The sequence below is a fragment of the Trachypithecus francoisi genome, unplaced genomic scaffold (genome assembly GCF_009764315.1).
Source record: "Trachypithecus francoisi isolate TF-2019V2 unplaced genomic scaffold, Tfra_2.0 Lachesis_group5, whole genome shotgun sequence".
Lineage (NCBI taxonomy): Eukaryota > Metazoa > Chordata > Mammalia > Primates > Cercopithecidae > Trachypithecus > Trachypithecus francoisi.
In genome coordinates, this window is record NW_022681470.1 from 26,870,864 (window position 1) to 26,876,167 (window position 5,304).

The 5,304-nt window shown below is 34.7% G+C and overlaps 1 pseudogene across 1 annotated transcript; it reads left to right on the forward strand.

Annotated features, from left to right (window-relative positions):
* The first annotated feature begins 333 nt into the window (after positions 1–333).
* On the forward strand, positions 334–2,690 carry LOC117075308 (annotated as a pseudogene). Its single transcript, XR_004433950.1, has 2 exons — positions 334–1,572; positions 2,678–2,690. The product of XR_004433950.1 is annotated as a 14-3-3 protein zeta/delta-like (transcript).
* The last annotated feature ends 2,614 nt before the right edge of the window (positions 2,691–5,304 follow it).

Sequence of the window (5,304 nt, forward strand, 5' to 3'; positions counted from 1 at the left end):
GCCTCCATAATCATGTGAGTCAATGCACTAAAATTACCTCCTTTAACTTACACACACACACACACAAACACACACACACATACACACACACACACACACATTTATTCATTCTGTTTTTCTGGGGAATCCTAACAGTACCATTTAAAAAGCTTTCCCTTTTAAAATACCAGGATATCTCTTATGAAAACATCTATTTATTTATGCAATAAGACAAGAAAAAAGATTTGTTAAAATGAATATTTAGGTTTTCTGTTTTTTCTTTATTTTTTTGTGTTTATTTTTCTAATAAATATGTCCCTTTGTCTAAGTTTTCAAAATTATTGACACAAAATACAAATTTTAGATTCTCTATTACCTCTGTGGTTTTGCCCCGTTTTTTATTCTTGATATACTATTTACAACTTCCGTTTTTTTCTTTATCAGTATTTCCAGAAATTTGATACAATTAATTTTATTAATCTTCTAAAAGTATCAGTTGTTGGCAGATTCCGAGCTCTCAATTGGAACGCCTCCACATCACTCAGCCATACTCAGGGGCTGGACGCCTCACTCCCGTTTCCGAGCCATAAAAGGTCTAAGGCCGCTTCCCCCAAGCCAGCAGAACATCCAGTCATGGATAAAAATGGGCTGGTTCAGAAGGCCAAACTGGCTGAGGAGGCTGAGCGATGTGATGACATGGCAGCCTGCATGAAGTCTGTAATTGAGCCAGGAGCTGAATTGTCCAATGAGGAGAGGAATCTTCTCTCAGTTGCTTATAAAAATGGTGTAGGAGCCCGTAGGTCATCTTGGAGGGTCCTCTCGAGTATTGAACAAAAGACCGAAGTGCTGAGAAAAAATAGCAGATGGCTCGAGAATACAGAGAGAAAATTGAGACGGAGCTAAGAGATGTCTGCAATGATATACTGTCTCTTTTGGAAAAGTTCTTGATCCCCAATGCTTCACAAGCAGAGAGCAAAGTCTTCTATTTGAAAATGAAAGGAGATTACTATGGTACTTGGCTGAGGTTGCCGCTGGTGATGACAGGAAAGGGATTGTGGATCAGTCACAGCAAGCATACCAATAAGTTTTTGAAATCAGCAAAAAGGAAATGCAACCAACACATCCTATCAGACTGGGACTGGCCCTTAACTTCTCTGTGTTCTATTATGAGATTCTGAACTCCACAGAGAAAGCCTGCTCTCTTGCAAAGACAGCTTTTGATGAAGCCATTGCTGATCTTGATACATTAAGTGAAGAGTCATACAAAGACAGCAGGCTAATAATGCGATTATTGAGAGACAACTTGACATTGTGGACATCGGATATCCAAGGAGACGAAGCTGAAGCAGGAGAAGGAGGGGAAAATTAACCAGCCTTCCAACTTTTGTCTGCCTCATTCTAAAATTTACACAGTAGACCATTTGTCATCCATGCTGTCCCACAAATAGTTTTTTGTTTACAATTTATGACAGGTTTATGTTACTTCTATTTGAATTTCTGTATTTCCCATGTGGTTTTTATGTTTTATATTAGGGGAGTAGAGCCAGTTAACATTTAGGGAGTTATCTGTTTTCATCTTGAGGTGGCCAATATGTGGAATTTTTGTGGAATTTTTATATAAGTTATAAATGTTTGGCATAGTACTTTTGGTACATTGTGGCTTCACAAGGGCCAGTGTAAAACTGCTTCCATGTCTAAGCAAAGAAAATTGCCTACATATTGGTTTGTCCTGGTGCGGAATAAAAGGGATCATTGGTTCCAGTCACAGGGGTAGTAATTGTGGGTACTTTAAGGTTTGGAGCACTTAGAAGGCTGTGGTAGAAACATACCCCATGGATACCACAGGTTAAACCATGTGTATCTGTGGAACATTCAGTCTCAAAGTGCACACCTTTGACTACAGCTGCAGAAGTATTCCTTTAGACAAAGTTGTGACCCATTTTACTCTGGATAAGGGCAGAAATGGTTCACATTCCATTATTTGTAAAGTTACCTGCTGTTAGCTTTCATTATTTTTGCTACACTCATTTTATTTGTGTTTAAGTGTTTTAGGCAACCTAAGAACAAATGTAAAAGTAAAGATGCAGTACAAATGAATTGCTTGGTATTCATTACTTCATGTATATCAAGCATAGCAGTAAAACAAAAACCCATGTATTCAACTTTTTTTTAGGTTTTTTGCTTTTGCAATTTTTTTTTGATACTTGCCTAACATGCATGTGCTGTAAAAATAGTTAACAGGGAAATAACTTGAGATGATAGCTAGCTTTGTTTAATGTCTTATGAAATTTTCATGAACAATCCAAGCATAATTGTTAAGAACACAAGTATTAAATTCATGTAAGTAGAATAAAAGTTTTATGAATGGACTTTTCAACTACTTTCTCTACAGTTTTTCATATAAATTAGTCTTTTGGTTTTGAAATTTCTCTAAAGGAAATTGTACATTTTTTTTGAAATTTATTCCTTATTCCCTCTTGGCAGCTAATGGGCTTTTACCAAGTTTAAACACAAAATTTATCATAACAACAAAAATACTACTAATATAACTACTGTTTCCATGTCCCATTATCCCCTCTCTTCCTCTCCACCCTGAAAAAAATGAGTTCCTATTTTTTCGGGGAGAGGGAGAGATTGATTGGAAAACAATGTAATGTGTTCCATTTAAAATTTTGGTATATGGCATTTTCTAACTTAGGAAGCCACAATGTTCTTGGCCCATCATGACACTGTTCTTGGCCCATCATGACAGCATTAACTGTAGTTTTGTGCTTCCAAATCACTTTCTGGTTTTTAAGAATATCTTGATACTCTTACAGCCTGCCTTTGATTTTGATCCTTTATTCTATTTGTCAGGTGCACAAGATCACCTTCCTTTTTTAGCCTTCTGTCTTGTCACCAACCATTCTTACTTGGTGGCCATGTACTTGGGAAAAGGCCGCATGACCTTTCTGGCTCCACTCAATGTCTGAGGCACCCTGCTTCCTTTGCTTGCACCCTACAGACCATTTCCCTCATCCTATTTACTGCAGTAAATCTCTCCTTAGTTGATGAGATTGTGTTTATCTCCCTTTAAAGCCCTACCTATCCTGAATGGTCTGTCATTGTCTGCCTTTAAAATCCTTCCTCTTTCTTCTTCCTCTCTTCTCTAAATAATAATGGGGCTAAGTTATATCCAAAGCTCATTTTAACAAAATATTTCCTCAGTACTTTGCAGAAAACACCAAACAAAAATGCCATTTTAAAAGAGGTGTATTTTTTCTTTTAGAATGTAAGCTCCTCAAGAGCAGGGACAATGTTTTCTGTATGTTCTATTGTGCCTAGTACACTGTAAATGCTCAATAAATATTGATGATGGGGGGAAAATGTATCAGTTGTTAATTTTTAGGTTCTTTCTATTGTTTCTTTGTTTTTGATTATATTAATTTCTGTTTTTATCTTTATATTTTCCTCTGTTATATGTGGAATGTTTCGTTCATTATTTTTTGACCATTTTTTAGCAACATATTTAATTAAGATTATTCATTACATGGATTGCAATCCATTATCCAAAACCCTTGGTGTCAAATGTGTTTCAGAATTCACTGATTTTAGATTTTAGAGTGGCAATATGGTTTATAAACTCCATATTATAAAAATCTCCCATGGTATCTATGCCAATACTCTGGTCGTATATTGGGTTGGTGCAAAAGTTATTGCAGTTTTTGCCATTACAAGGTAATTACAAAGTACTGAAAAAACCGCAATAACTTTTGCACCAATCCATACATCAAGATAATAAAGACTATAGTTTGTCTCATATCAGATTGAGTCAGGGTTTCATGTCAAATTTTCTAAAAATTGTTTTTCAGAGCTTTTGGTAATTCAGAATTACAAATGAGGGATTGCACGCCATATTGCTTTAGGTTTGTCTCAAAGTGACTCTGTTGTTGCTTAATCCTAAAATGTTATAATTTTCAAAATGACTTATTGGTGAACCCATAATGTGTTTGGAAATAAGCTATTTAGTTTCCAAATGTATGGAGATTTGGGGGTGACCTTTTAATTTTTTGAGGTATAATAGAGAGATATGCTCCAATCTTAAGTGTACCATTCAATCAGTTTTGATTAAGGGTTTCAGTTGTATAAGCCACACCTGCATCAAGACAGAACAGTTTCATCAAACCTCAGAAAGTTCCTTTGTGCTCCTTCCCAATCAGTTACCTCCCTATAATCTGATCTGATTTCTACCACCATAAATTAATTTTGTCTATCCTAGACTTTCTTATAAGTAGGATCAAACAGTATATAGTTTTTGTATGGGGGATTCTTTCACACAGAAAAATGTGAAAATTATCCATGTTGTTGCATGTATCATTACTTTGTCCCTTTTTATTGCTGAATAACATTCCTTTCAATACACCATATCCATTTCGTGGCTATTAGGAATTGAATGTCTATGAACAAGGGTTTTTAAGACATATGCTTTCATTTTTCTTAAATACCCATGAATTGAATTGATGTGTTACATGGTAGACGCATATTTAACCTTTTAAGAAACACCAGTTTTCTGAAGAAATTGTATCATTTTGCATTCTCAACTGTAATGTATTAGATTCCGGTTGCTACTAATCTTCTCTAACATTTGATGTTGTAAATTGTTTTTATTTTTGTCATTCTTGTATAAGAACCACAATCTTATTGTGGTTGTAATTTGCATTTCTCTAATCACTAATGATGTTGAAGACTTTCTTATATGCTGTATACCACTTGTATATCTTCAGTTAAGTGTTTGCTCAAGTCTTTTAATCATTTTTTGTTGTTTTTATTTTGTTATAGAGTTGTCTTTTCATATATTTTAGATGTAATTCTTTTGCAGATATATATGAATACTTTCTTCAGCTTATGGCTTGCCTTTTCATTTACTTACTCATTTTTCAATGATTACTGCTCATTTTTCAATGAGCAGAAGATATTAAAAATTTGATGAATCCCAATTTATTATTTCTTCTCTTTGTAATTCATGCTTTCTTTGTCCAGTCTAAGCAACTTTTGCCTGAAAAGGTCATAAAGATACTTTCTTCTGCTGTTTTTTCTAGAAACTTGATGATTTTAGTATTTCCATTTAGTTCTATGATGAATCTCATTAATTTTTGTGCATTGTAGGAAATGCGGGAGCCAAGGTTTTTTGCTCATATGATTATCCAGTTAGTCTAGCTCCATTTGTTGAAGAGATTTTTCACTCCCAGTTGAATTATTTCAGTGTGTTTGTAAAAATAACTTGACTGTACATGTGTGGATCCATTTCAGGACTTTCTCTTCTGTTCTATTTTCTATCTATCCTTT